The sequence below is a fragment of the Pithys albifrons genome, chromosome Z (genome assembly GCF_047495875.1).
Source record: "Pithys albifrons albifrons isolate INPA30051 chromosome Z, PitAlb_v1, whole genome shotgun sequence".
In the NCBI taxonomy this organism is placed as follows: domain Eukaryota; kingdom Metazoa; phylum Chordata; class Aves; order Passeriformes; family Thamnophilidae; genus Pithys; species Pithys albifrons.
In genome coordinates, this window is record NC_092497.1 from 27,881,535 (window position 1) to 27,895,090 (window position 13,556).

General features: G+C 43.0%; 1 protein-coding gene across 2 annotated transcripts in view; it reads right to left on the minus strand.

Annotated features, from left to right (window-relative positions):
* The window catches only part of TNPO1 (transportin 1), a 70,001-nt gene extending 66,523 nt beyond the window's left edge, over nucleotides 1-3,478 (minus strand). For both annotated transcript variants that reach the window (XM_071581493.1, XM_071581492.1), the window contains exon 1: nucleotides 3,384-3,478. The gene's annotated coding sequence lies outside the window, so the exon portion shown is untranslated. The remainder of the gene's footprint in view (nucleotides 1-3,383) is intronic.
* Nucleotides 3,479-13,556: the final 10,078 nt, after the last annotated feature.

Below are 13,556 nucleotides of genomic sequence, written 5' to 3' on the forward strand. Positions count from 1 at the left end.
ACAATTCTGCTGTCCCCGTGCAGACCTGCACTTTAGTTCAGTACACAGGAAGAGCACCAAGACACAGTGACAGGGAGAACAGGATTAAGAAGATACATGCACACAGGGGAAGCCAAGGTTCCACTCTGCCTTTGCTGGAAATGAAAGTTGATCATTTCAGTATGTGGCAGAGAAAGGACGTGACTGAAGTTTGAAATTAAGAGTAAGCTTTTATGGATGCCTGAATAGATAGGGAAGGTTAAATGTAAGCATTCAACTGCAATCCTAGCTTTAAAGATGGGAACATGCATGGGGAAGCTGGGAGAAGAGCCATAGATGAAGCTCTGGTTTGGCATGGTTACAAAAGCATGTGACCCTGGATACCAAAAGTCACCGATGATCACATACCCACTAACTGGGTTTGGAAACTCCTGATCTGACTATGTCACCATTACTTCTGCAAGTGTGTCTTTTTTGGATCTTAACATAGTAACATTTTTCTTCCATCTTTGTATCACCTGGTATTCATTTTCTACTCTTAGCCAAAAACATTTTAGTCTTCTGCTTTTACACTGAGCACTGATCTAATATTTAAATTAATGCACTTAATGGTGGGCTCATCTCAAACAGCCTGTTCTGAATGTTTAAGGGTATCTCACAATGACTTACTTAATAACAGAATAACTTAGGAGTAGCTTTCTGTTCTATACCCAAGGTTTATAAACCAAAAGTTTTCTTTAAAAAAACTTTTATTTGATTTTAGGCCTTGTTTAAAATTTAACTCACACACATATACACAAACTCAAAATTTCAAATGCATTCAGTGCACAGAAAATTAACAGACAATTGTTTTTAAATTGTTTAAGTTTCACTCTGGATTCCGGTTTGGACAAGAGGTTAAAAGTGACATTTGGAGACTTATCTCATAATATGTAATTAAAAGATGCCATATTCAAAGGCACCCATGTGTACATGCATAAATAAATATTACATACACTGTTTAATCATTATGTGATAGGTAACATATAAAAACAAAACAACACTGGGTCTACACAAGTATGTATCTATCAATGAGAGATACAAAAATCATTATGAATTCTATAATATAACTATATTCTTTTTATATCTTAATATATATATATACACAATACATGTAATAAAATATTATATTCAATAATTGTATTAAAAATACTTTATTGTATCTATTTGAAATCTATTGACATATGTAGAAAACCTACCCAAGTGATCCAAATCAATACTATAGAAGAGTGGAAAATTGTGGAATTGGTGATTGAAACATACTACTGCTACATGTACTTAAACGCTTTTGAATTTGGAACTAAATTTACCGGTAAAATGAATTTCTGACATCAAAGCTGATCATAACTACAATATACATGAAAATATTGGAAAAGCAGTCCTATCCTTTCAAAAACAAAGCAAAATAAAAAATTCCTGCCATTTCATGTCACTAGCACAACTTGGTAATAATGCATTGATCAGTGCATGCCAAGTTCACAAAGCTGTTGTACAAATTTTTTATGAGAGTCACAACAACAACACTATCAAAGATTTCTATTAATAAGACATTTCAAAGATAAAATGTCAGTCTTTATTTCAGTCCCAATCTTCAACTGAACAGAGTATCAGCTTTGATGAAGGAGGATTATACTTGGCCTTCTGCCACACTCCTTTGTAGCCACAGCATGTTGGTGTGCCTAAAGCAGGAACAGGATATACTCTATTCCAGCTCTGCCAGTCTTCTGAACAGTTCTGTGCATACCTATTACCTGATTAAAAGGTAGCTCCATCCCTGGGGTTGCCACTATGAGCCCAAAATTAAGCATACACACCTGTTTTACTGAATATCCACATACAAGGACTCCTAATGTGGATTCTAAATAAATATACTGGAAAAGTGTGTCAAATAATCCAGTAGAATCCTACATAAAGCTATTATCCTGTTGTTTTCACCTCCCTGTCACAAGGCATGCTTAGCTCAATTTAGCAGCTGTGCTTATAACTGTATCAGTTTCCGAGGTCAATGAAATGTGCCACAGTCTCTACTCAACAATAATCATGATCTTTGGTCAATATTAATTCCAACCATGCTTACCTTCTTTAAGACAGTCAATAAACTGCTTTTTGTAACCCTTCTTTTGCAACATCATAATTATTTAGTATTATACTGCTTCGAGTAGCTAGATTTTGAAAAAATACATTCTAAAGTAATTTTGATCACACAGAAACTAGTCTTATCGATCACAGGCACCTTTCCTCCATCCTCCCACATATAACTCAAAAATAACTAAAGTTCACACATCAGATGTAGAATGAGGACTTACGTGCTTAGTTTCCAATTCTGTCAAAGGCTTCTTTTAAGAGCTTGGGCACGTGATTATTTTTTCTGTTCAATTACTCATGTGCAGAACGAACACAAGTCAATGTTTTCTCCATGTTTGTTGTAAGTATTTATCTATACCTCTGAAGTATTCATGTACTACATTAAGGAGTACTTAAACATGCAAGAGGACAAGTAAACAGGCTAAGAAGCTGAGGCGGCCTGAAGAAATTGCAGAACAATCCTCACAACAGGTCGATTTCTCAGGTCTTGAGCAGAAAGTCAAGGAAGAGGAATTACTACCTTCATAGCAAGGAGATAAATATCTCCCGAACTAATCAAGCCATTTATATCAACCCAAAAAGCATTCCTGTCCTTTGTAGAGTCACTGCACGGAAGGCTCACAAGTTCCACTATTTCCACTGAGTGCCTAAATTAACAACCTTTCTAGGCAAACAGAAGTGCAAGACAGACACGAGATTTCTCGCCTCTCTAATATTTCCCAGCTAGCCAAATCTGTACAGCAGAGTCCCCATGCACGCCAGAAGCCGCGGTAGGAAATAATGGACCTTTCCCATTCCCCGAGGCGACTTTCCCTTTCCGGCTCTGCAGTGCTGCGGACGCGACATCGGCATCGGCATCGGGAGGAGCCGGCGGCGTAGGGGTGGCAGTGGGGCCGAGGGTGTGCCCGGCATCGGGCCCTCGGGTGCCAGCCGCCGCCTGTCCCGTCCTACCTATCCACACTCCATGCACCATCCACCCATCCATCCCTCCATCCATCCACCCATCCATGCACTCACCCACCCATCCATTCATCCATCCATGCACCATGCATCCATCCGTCCATGCATCCATGCATCCATCCACCCGTTCACCCACCCACCCACCCATCCATCCATCCATCCATCACCACCGCAGGGAGAGGAAGAGGCAGGCCACGGCCGGGCCCCGACGGCTTCCCGCCCAGCGGCGGCGCGGAGGCCTCTGACAGCAGTCGAGAGACCCGGTGGCTGCTCCCGGGGATGGGGCGTCCCAGCCCACCCCTCGCCGCCCGGTCACCTACCCACACCATCCCAGAGCGCGGCGCCAGGGGAGTGGCGAGAGAGCGGCCCGACCTCTCCCTGCGCAGCCTCGCGCGGCGCCGCTCCAGCCCCCGAAATGGCTGAACAAAGGAGCGCCACTGCCGCTGCTGCCCCTCGATCGGCCGCGGGCGGGGCATGGGCGGGGGCGCCGCTGCCTCCGGTCACCGCGGCAACGGCAACCGCGGCGCGGCCAGGAAATGGCCTCCTGGACACTGCTCTGGCCCCGGCCTAGCACACAGGCTCTTCGCGGAAATCACGGAGTAACAAGATATGCTGAGCTGGAAGGGACTGACAAGGATCATGGAGTCCAACTCCTGGCGCTGAACAGGACCATCCCCAAGCACCACACCACGTGCCCGAGAGTATCATCCAAACGGTCCCTGAACTCTGTCAGGCTTGGTGCTGTGACCATTTCCCCGAGGAACCTGTTCAGTGCACAACCACCCTCTGGGTGAAGAATATTTTTCTAATATCCAACCTAAACTTCCCATCACACAACTTCATGCCATTCTTTCGGGTCCTGTCACTGGTCACCACAGAGAAGAGATCAGTGCCTGCCCCTCCTCTTCCCCTTACAAGGAAGTTGCAATGAGGTCTCCCCTCAGTCTCTTACCCAGGCTGAACAGACCAAGTCCCCTCAGCCACTTCTCATACAGCTTCCCCTCAAGGCTCTTCTCCATTTTTGTTGCCCTCCTTTGAATGTTCTCTAAGAGCTTGATCCTTCCACTACCCAAAACTGCACACACTATGCAAGATGAGGCCGTCCCACTGTAGAGCAGAGCAGGACAATCCCCTCCCTCACCCGGCTGGCGATGCTGTGCCTGATGCCCCCCAGGGCAAGTCTGGCCCTCCTGGCTGCCAGGGCACTGCTGACTCACATTCAACCCGCCATTGACCAGGACCCACAGGTCCCTTTCCATGGCACTGCTTTCCAGCATCTCATTCTCCTGCCTGTTAAGTACATTCTTGGTTGCCCCATCCCAGGTGCAGAAACTGGCACCTTCCCTCATTGAACTTTGTATGGTTGGTAATTGCTCAGCCCTCTGATTTGTTCTGTTCTCTCTGCAATGCCTCCCTGCCTTTGATGGAGGTAACAGCTCCTCACAGTTTAGTCTTACCTGCAAACTTGCTTAGTATCCCTTCCAGTCCTGTGTCCAAGTCCTTTATGAGCTGTTGAAGAGCACAGGGCCCGAGATGGAGCCCTGTGAAACACCACTAGTGACAGGTCACCAGTCTGATGTTACCCCATTCACTATTACCCTCTATGCTCAACCCATGAGCCAGCTCCTCACCCACCACATGATGTGTTTATCCAGCTGTGTGCTGGACTTAAAGAACTCACTCTTAAGAGAGATTGCATCTCGATTTTTTATGTTTGAGTCATGTGAGAATTTGATTCACTTTTTTCAGCTAAAAATATAGTTTTTCAACTACATACAGGCAAGATGGTGTTTAGTGTTAGCTATTGAGATATCTTCTCTGGGGACACCCCCTTGCGGGGGAGAAGCTTGCGTGCCCTCATGAGGTTGAGAGCTATGCTGGAGGTGATTTGTGCCGCCGGTAGGGTCTCTCATGCCAGACAGGTCTCAGCTGAAGGGTCAGACAAAGTGTGTCCACGGGCAGGATGGGCTCGCTAGCCATCTGGCAACCATCCTAGGAGAAGGACAACTCCAACCCCAAACCCGGGCAGATGGATCTCGCTTAGCTCTGTAAGGCCATCCATCTCAGAGAAGGATACTCTAACCAAACCTACATCCTGAGGTATTCGCTGTCACCGTCCAAGCTCGCTAGGCCGTGGCAGATGAACCTTAGGAGTAAAAGGTGGGGCCAGTTCTGCGCACGCTGTGCCTCACCTAAAAAATCCATTGCGCAGGCTTGAAGGGTTCACCCACATTGCAAAGCCTTGTAGCGACAGGTGAGGGTCGAAAACGGCAGGTGATAGGAAGCAGGTGGAAGCTGCAGACCCAACCCTGCATGCAGGCGGTTCAGGATATGGGTCATTAGAGACTTGACCCCGGAGATGACAGTCTCTTGTGGTAGCATCCTGAATGACCAAGCAGCCTTTTCTAGGGACAGCACTGCTTGCTTCACATGGAGAGGGGCTTAGCAAAGGTGGCCTAAACAAAGCTCATCTCCACACTCGATTGAATAACTGCGGCCAACCAGCATCTTCCATGCGGTCAAACAAAAACAAAGAGATTTCAAAGGCATACACCTGCCTGCAAAGGTGTGCTCAAACTAACACTCGCATGTTGGAACATCAGAACCATGCTTGATACTGGGGATAGTGGACGTCCTGAGTGTCGTTCTGCTCTAATGCCCACAAAACTGTCACGGCTCAACATCGACATTGTAGCTCTCAGTGAAGTTCGTCTTCATGAGGAAGGCAGCCTTAAAGAACATGGTGCCAGCTACACACTCTACTGGTCAGGCAAACCCAAAACTAAAAGACACCTTTCAGGAGTCGGCTTCATGATTAAAAACTCCATTGCCTCCAAACTTGAAAATCTGCCGACAGGTCATTCCGATCTCATTAGGTCCTTACGCCTCCCTCTACACAAGAAGCAACATGTTGTTCTTTTTAGTGTTTATGCCCCAACTCTCCAAGCTGACCCAGCGGAAAAAGATAAATTCTACACCGACCTGCACTGCCTCACCCAAAATGTTTCTGCAGATGATAAAATAATAATCCTTGGTGACTTTGACGCCAGAGTAGGTAGGAATTCTGAAGCCTGGAAAGGAGTCCTGGGCAAGCATGGTGTTGGAAACTGCAACGACAACAGATGCCTCCTGCTAGAGTTTTGTGCAGAACGGCAGCTCTCCATGACCAACACTACCTTTCCACAGAAAGACAGCCTGAAGACAACCTGGATGCATCCTCGATCCAAGCACTGGCACCTCATTGACTATATCTTAGTACAACAGAGAAATGTCAGTGATGTCCGTCATACTCGAGTGATGCCGAGTGCAGAATGTCAAACAGACCATCGCCTTGTGCGTTGCAAACTTAACCTCCACTTCAAGCCCAAACCTAAGAGAGGCAGCATTCCAAGGAGGAGGCTCCAAGTCAGCAATCTTCAAACAGCCACAGTGAGAGACAACTTCCAGGTAAACCTTCAAACTAGACTTAAAGATAATCCCATAGATCCCTCTCCTGAAGCACTTTGGCAACATATTAAAAGTTGCATCCTGCAGTCCTCTGAAGAGTTCCTAGGGTTCTCCTCCAAGAAAAACAAAGACTGGTTTGATGAAAACAATCAAGAGATCCAGGAATTGCTGAAGAAGAAGAGAACTGCTCACCAAGCACACCTTGCTCAGCCATCTTGCCATATAAAAAAAGCCGCCTTTCATCTTGCATGCAGCAAGCTCCAACAGAAACTTCGAGACATCCAGAACAAATGGTGGCTCGACCTAGCAGAAAAGACACAACTATGCGCAGATTTGGGTGACCAAAGAGGATTCTATGAGGCCCTGAAAGCAGTGTACGGACCCACACACCAGGTTCAAAGCCCCCTACTCAGTGCAGATGGTCAACTGCTTCTAACAGATAAAACCTCCATCGTGAACCGATGGTCTGAGCACTTTCAGACTCTTGTCAGTGCCAAACGTGTAGTCCAGGGCTCAGCAATTTAGCTCATTACGCAACAACCAGTGAAACATGAATTGGATGCAGCCCCTACTATGGGAGAGACACTCAAGGCCATACAACAGGTGAAAACTGTCAAGGCAGCTGAGGTTGATGGAATTCCACCTGAAATCTGGAAGCATGGAGGTCAAGCACTCCATGCCAAATTCCATGAGCTTGTTGTGTGTTGCTGGGAACAAGGGAAACTACCACCAGATCTCCGTGATGCAGTCATCATCACCCTGTACAAGAAGAAAGGAGAAAAATCAGACTGCTAAAATTACCAAGGTATTACTTTGCTCTCCATTGCTGGTAAAATCCTTGCAAGAATACTTCTGAACAGATTAGTACCCACTATTGCAGAAGATCTTCTACCTGAAAGCCAGTGTGGTTTCAGAGCCAATAGGAGCACCACAGACATGGTGTTTGTTCTCGGACAACTGCAAGAGAAGTGTAGGGAACAGAACAAAAGTCTCTATGTAACCTTCATTGACCTCACCAAAGCTTTCGACACTGTGAGCAGAAAAGGCCTGTGGCAGATCTTGGAATGTTTAGGATGTTCCCCCAAGTTCCTCAAAATGATCACCCTGCTACATGAGGATCAGCGTGGACAAGTCAGACATGGCGATGCACTCTCTGAGCCCTTTCCAATAACCAATGGTGTGAAGCAAGGTTGCGTTCTTGCACCAACTCTATTCACAATCTTCTTCAGCATGATGCTCCAAAGAGCCACAGCAGACCTCGATGAAGAAAACGGCATCTGCATCCGATATCGTACTGATGGAAGCCTATTCAACCTAAGGTGACTGAAGGCCCACACCAAGACCCTGAATCACCTTGTCCGTGAGCTGCTTTTTGCTGATGATGCCACCCTCGTTGCTCACACAGAAGCAGCTCTGCAGCGCTTAACATCCTGCTTTGCAGAGGCTGCTGAGCTTTTTGGGTTGGAAGTCAGCCTGAAGAAGACAGAAGTTCTGTACCAACCTGCACCTCAAGAAGTCTTCCATCATCCTCACATCACCATAGGCAATTCAGAACTTAAGTCAGTCCAGCAGTTCACCTATCTGGGAAGTATCATTTCCTCAGACAGTAAGATTGACAAAGAGATAGACAACAGGCTAGCAAAGGCATACAAAGCCTTCGGAAAACTCCATAAAAGAGTCTGGTCCAATAAACACCTGAAGAAAAGTACAAAGATTAGTGTCTACAGAGCCATTGTACTGTCTACTCTTTTATATGGGTCTGAATCATGGGTCATTTACCGCCACCACCTGCGGCTTCTCAAATGCTTCCATCAGCATTGCCTCCGTTCAATCCTAAACATCCACTGGTCTGATTATGTGACCAATGTGTCTATTCTTGAACAGGCAGGGGTCAGCAGTATTGAGGCCACGCTGATGAGAAGTCAGCTGCGCTGGGCAGGGCATGTCTCCAGGATGGAGGATCACCGCCTCCTGAAGATTGTGCTCTATGGTGAACTTGCCACCGGCTGCCACAACAGAGGAGCCCTGAAGAAGAGATACAAGGACTCCCTGAAACAACACCTCAGCCTTGGCCATATTGACTGCCACCAATGGTCCACTCTGGCCTCCAGTCGGGATTCATGGAGACACACCATTCACGACGCTGCTGCTTCCTTTGAGAATGCACGGAGAGTCAGTCTTGAGGAGAAAAGACAACGCAGAAAGAACCGTTCCTTGCCAATGTCCCCTAGGGAGACGTTCCGCTGTGCCTTTTGTGACCGGACCTGCCTATACCGTATCGGCCTTTTTAGCCACCAGCACGCTTGCAGCAAGCGTGGGTAGTGCCCTTCTCAAATCTTCGTTCGCAAAGCCTAGCCATGATGATGATGATGATGATGATGATGAGATATATTACCACTTCATTTCTGTTTTGTATCACTACAAAGGAGTAGGCAGTTTCAGTAGCAACTAAAGTTTTTATTGCCTGAAGCAATCTACACTAGCCATTTCTCTGACATTAGTCATAGGATGCCAAGTGTATTTTAAGCGGAATTTGAAATATAAATGCTTGCGTTTAAGCTGAAACAAATTAAATATATACTATAAGGATATAGTTTCGCTAGGCAGGCTAAAGGTCAGAAAGGTTAAAAGCTGGTATGTTAAAGAAATGAATAGGAAAGATGTGTGAAGTAGGCCACCAACATGCAAAACAAGGCTTGTGGCAGTTGCAGACATAATGAACAAATTCATCATCTTTTCAGGCACTGTCTTAAAAAGAAAATTCTTTACAAACATTTTCTGAAATCTTCATGTTTTTCTTGGTTGGCCAATGAAGTTTTTTCAATGGAATGCTGAAAGGTGTTTGATTCCTCTTTCATAAAGTTACTGTTTGTCCACTTGGAAACAGCAGGAATTCTTAAAGGAAATCTTCAAAGATCGTCTGAAGGAGCTGAAGGAGCTGCAAGGAAAGTGTTATCTGCTGCCACTACAACTGCATTTTTTCCCAACTCCTTTGCTGTGACTGGAAAAGGGACAGTAACAGAAGCAGCAGAAAGCATCTAAGAGCCTACCAGTCAAAGATTTGTTATGTGGGCATGACAAAATTTACAGAGTGGTCTACAGACACAGGAGTAATCCTCTTTTGTCTTGATTGTGAGTGAGTGAAGGCAACAGCAGCAAAAGAGAGTGCTGAAAGCCACTTTTTCTCTTCTCAGCAGCAGTGCTGCATTAAGCAACTGTGAAGGTCTGTATGTGGGCTGTCTCCAAGATAGCTGTGCTGGAGGAGATCAAAAGAAAATATTATGAAAACATAATGATTGGCCAATTAGAAAAACATCAAAAAAGTTTTATATTAGACAAAAACAGTGAGTTAGTATAAATGTCAGGTATCAAAGATTTGAAAGGAGAGGAGTCGGGAATAAAAATGACTGAAAGAAAAGGAAGAAAAGAAGGATTGCCAGCATTCTCACCTTCCTTTTAATTTACCTAGTTATTTCTTACATTAAAATGTTGCGTAACTTATTTTGTTGCTCCTTTGTTTGCATTTTCATGAGTTGTTATAATCTAAAACTAAAAGGGAGTTTTGTTTCAACAGATTTTAAGAACAAGACAGTCACTATCAGTGACTTTGTTTGGCTCAAGTTTTAGGGTAGGATTTCCCCATGTTTTCAATGACTTGTTTGTGATGATTCAAATATTTCATTCAGAATTATGATGAATGACAACTACTAATTAAAAAAAGTTTGAATTTACCCATTTTTGCAATTCCATGTTGACTTAATGGAAAGTTGTATAGGAAATGATCTTTCATGGCATGTTGAGAGGCCAGTTGTTTTAACGCCCATTTCTATAATTATTCAAGATAATGGATTTCCTAGAGGCAGCAACAAAAAAATTATTATGCCTTACTTAAGTCTAGTTGAAGATATCACTCCTCTTTGCAGTGGGGTTGAACTAGATGACCTTTATAAAGGTCTCTTTCCACCCAAACTGTTCTATGACTCTATGAAAGCACGTCTTTCCAAATGATGAAGTCAGAAGTGTGCCTGGTGAATCTGTCTTGGCCCTGAAGAAGCAGCTTGGGTACTCCTGGGACTGATGTGCGGGGGAGCCAGAGCAGACCTGACTGCGATGCTGATGCAGAGTCCTGCCTGCCTGCCTGCCTGGTGAACCTGGTTGTGTGACAATTCTGTGGAATACTACTAATTTTTTAAAGAGGATCTTAGGCTAAAAGGTTTATGAGAAAGGGTGGCCTGGAAATCAAAGAGGTTATTATTAGTTTTTCTGATAAATGGATGTCCCACACACAGAGAATGCACTGTCTCTGTGTTCTAAAGTGAATACCAAACACTTCAAAAATGTTCAGGGTCTGGATGCCAGAGGTACACAAGGACACACCTATTAGTGCCTCAAAATGTTCTGATAAAAATGTCTATTGTAGTATTTTTCTCAACACAAAAATTTTGTTTCTTTCCCACAACTCTTCTCAAAGAAATGGTAATGAATTTTCACCTGGTGAATGAAAATAAACCCCACTAAATTCCATGTGTAGATAGGTAAGCTAGATTAGTGCTGGCTTTGACATAGTTGTGATTTATCTGCCCTCTTACATATTAAGCTGTATTAAGAAGGACAATTACTTATCCATTAGGATACATGATCCCAAAGTACTCAGCCATGATGACATAAAAGTGGAGAAATCAATTGCTTACATTCCAGCAGGTCATGTTTGTAAATAACTTAGTACTGAAAGCCAAAATGATGAGATCACAAATGTAACTTTCATGAAGTGTAAGAAATATATTATCAAATATCTCAGTATTAAAAACAAGGTTAAGTTGCTTTTCTCTCCTCTTTAAATTGGTTCTTTTTTGGATGTGTGTTTACAAATACAAAGAAAAAAATGTATCTGTTTCCCAATTGCCACTTAAAACACATTACAATATTCAAGTCATATTTGGGTCTAGATAGTCAGGAAGGTTGTATGGTAAATTTAAAATTATGACATAGTTCCTAATAAACTCTGGCTTCATCACAGGCATTGGTAGCATTCCCACATTTTTTCTGGTACTAGGAATTTACTCATTGCCCAGAGTAAACCAAAAGGCCAAAGAGCTGAATTTCTCAAGGGCATCAATTTTTTACATCTGGGAATATCCACTTAGATGTAATCATGAGGTCAAATATGTAGTAAAATTCTTATGTCTAACATAGAAAAGTGATTCCAAAGGAACTCTGTCATTGCAGCACTGATTTGGCAATCACCTGCAATAAGTCTGATAGCATCTGTTAAGCAACGTGCCATCACTGTAATTTAAAAAACATCACTCTTTTTTCTAACCAATAAAAATGACTTTTGAAAAAATTAATTTAGAGCTGATTAAAAAACAAAACAAAACAAAACACACACACCCCCCAACCCACAACAGAATTCTGAACATGTTAGGCATAGGAGAAAAAAATAGTACCTCTCTCTAACCCTGCAAAAGAAAGAATGAGTAATTTATTTGACTTAATTATTACTTGGATATTGAAAACTTGTCAAAGGACAAGCATCCCTGGAAAGCTTTTCAGTACAAGCTGTAAACATTTTTGCTATGGAAACTTGTTTGGAAATACATTATGTGACCTTTCCTGGACAAAATATGCTGTCATAAAATATCAGAGATGAGCCTGAAAAAACCTCATAGTTCTTAACAGACATTAACTGAGCTAAGTTAATTTACAATAGATGAGGCATTAAGTTCGGCTGAATGGCAGCAGAGCTCCTTATTTCACATGTATTTCATCATGACCCTCAGAGGCATTCTGACTGCTGGCCAGAATCACCCCAGAGATTACTGAAGGCATTTATTGCACAGTTCTTCTTGCACTCACTGTTGCAGTTTGAAAAATATTATAATTTCACTGTTTGTGACCAGATTGTGTCTGATCTTATTACAGACATAAAAGGAGAGGTAGAGGCTACACAATGTCTTTTTATTCCCTTTGCATATCTTTGGGCATGAAATATTTCTAGCTCTCACCTCCATCTCAAAAGTGGAAGAGTGAGTAGGACATAGCAGCTGTGGTCCTCTCCTACATGCCTTTTCAATGTCTCTGAGAGCCCAGGCATTGGAAAGGATACTTCCAAGAGGACACGTGAAGGCTCTAAGAATGGTATTTCATTCTGCACTGGGCACACTTCCCTTGGAGATGTGGGAGCTGCAGAAAGGAATGTGCACTGTAAGGGATGAAAGTTATCTGCCTGGATATTTCAATCTTAGCAGCTCTGTGTTATTAGATAGTATTTTCATTTACAAAGTCTGTAAGCTTAATCTATTTTTGCAGTGTCTGTGGCTTTCTTTCATTGACCTTCAGAAAAAGGCTTCTATGATCTTTCAGTGCTATTTTCTGGGTTTGGCTTTTGAAAGGAAAAAGAAACAGCCACAACATTTTAGAATACTGGATTTTTTTTTTGGTTAAAAATTAATACAGGTATAAAACAACTTACACACTAAAATTTATAGTTTGAAATCTTTTTAGGCTATGAAACCCTATTTCTCTTCTCCAAGTTATTAACAGGTAGCTTTGAGTTCCAAGAGATTCTCCATGGAGAAATTCTTTAAGTGTTCCATCCTTCATCCTATTCAGATTGTGAATTCATCTTACATGTAGATCCTTTTGTCATATAACAACATCAGATTTCTTTGGAGCTTGTAATAATTTTGCTGACCTTAGACTCTATCAATTTCCTTTATAATTTCTGCCAGCCCTCTAGTTTTCTTGCTGCCCCTTTTTTTTTTTTTTTGGCACAGTTCAACATTACATTTTTAAATGCCACATTTTAATTTTCACTGGCTTATATCCCTCTCTCTATGGCTGTGACCAGTTATCATGATCACACGGATCATCAGTGGTCTCAATTTGGAAATAATTTCGCTAGACAGCAGTTAGTAGCAGAGCTCAGCAGCCAGCAAGCTTATTTGATAAGAAATACTGCTTATGAGTTAACCTATTTGTTTCTCTCTCTGCACAAGGAGGTCAATATAATTTCTACCTGCTATCTTTAAATAACATTTATAGTC